This window comes from Myotis brandtii, unplaced genomic scaffold (assembly GCF_000412655.1).
Source record: "Myotis brandtii unplaced genomic scaffold, ASM41265v1 scaffold250, whole genome shotgun sequence".
NCBI classification, from domain to species: Eukaryota; Metazoa; Chordata; class Mammalia; order Chiroptera; family Vespertilionidae; genus Myotis; species Myotis brandtii.
Window position 1 is genome coordinate 1,363,987 of NW_005359478.1, and position 1,115 is coordinate 1,365,101.

General features: G+C 69.4%; 1 protein-coding gene across 1 annotated transcript in view; it reads left to right on the plus strand.

The window, feature by feature from the left end:
- The window catches only part of ATP8B2 (ATPase, aminophospholipid transporter, class I, type 8B, member 2), a 21,791-nt gene that overhangs the window by 1,012 nt on the left and 19,664 nt on the right, over window positions 1-1,115 (plus strand). The gene's annotated exons all lie outside the window — the stretch shown is intronic.

Consider the following 1,115-nt stretch of genomic DNA (forward strand, 5'->3'; position numbering starts at 1 on the left):
GGCGGGGGGTCCCCTGCCCGGCCCCCCCAGACCCCTGTCCCCTCCGCCAGCTTCCCGGGTCGGGATGGGCGGAAGGGAGCGGGCCAGGCCCAGGAGGAGCGGTTTCCTCCATGGAGCTCTGCCTCCCTCCCAGGCGGCTATTTTTATCCCCAACGAGGCTGCGGAGGGGGCCGGGCCGGGCCGGGGCCGGGGCAGGAGGAGACCATGACAGCCCCCGAATGGGGGAGAGGGGGTGGAGGGTTATGACTTGTGAGAAGGGTAGAGCCTGCCCACCCTGCTTCCTGATGCTCTGCCAGGTGTTTCCTGGCTGGTGTTCCCTGTCCGCGGGACTCCCCTCCCTGCCCTCCCGGCACAGCCCCGGGAGGGGACGGGGTCCGGTCTCCCCAGGGCCCTGGAGGTTGAGCCGCTTCCCCGGTCAGTGTCCAGGCTCCCGGCTCCCTCCTGAACTCGGACAGGACTCGAACCCAGACCCGCGGGCCGAGAGCGCGTCTGGCCGGCCTCCTGGGAAGGGTGGGGCCGGCTGGGGCCTGGAGGTGCCCACCCAGCACCCTGTCCTCACGGTCCCCTTCACACCCCACCCTCCGTGACTCACCCTCCAGACTGGGTGGAGACCCTGGCCGGGGGCCCTCGGGCCGCCTGGCATCTCTAAAATGTGGATGAGGTTTTCCGTCTGGAGCCAGGCACCCCGGCGGCCGGGCGGGGAGGGCCGGGAGGAAGAGGGCTGTGGGTTTCAGCGTTGCCTGGTCCGGGCCCAGGAAGGGCGTCTGTCTGCGAAGAGACAACGGGTGTGGGTGACAGGGCTGCGGCCGGGTCTGTCATTATAGAGGCTGGCAGACGGGCAATTAGTACCTCTTGGGGCCGACAGGCTGGCGGGTGTGCCCCGTCCAGACAGAGAGAGGAGGTGACAGAGGACCCAGCACTGGCTGGCAGTGTCCTTTGGGCCAGGCTGGGGGGTCGGGCGAGGCTCTGGGACCCTGTCTCGTAAGCCAGAACTTTTACCTTGTCAGGTGGGAGGAAGGACAGGGGAGCCAGGACGCCGCGGTCCATCTGACGGGTGCTCTGGAGCCTGCACCCAGTGCCAGGGGGACAGGACAGGCTGGGAGGGGGGGAGGGCA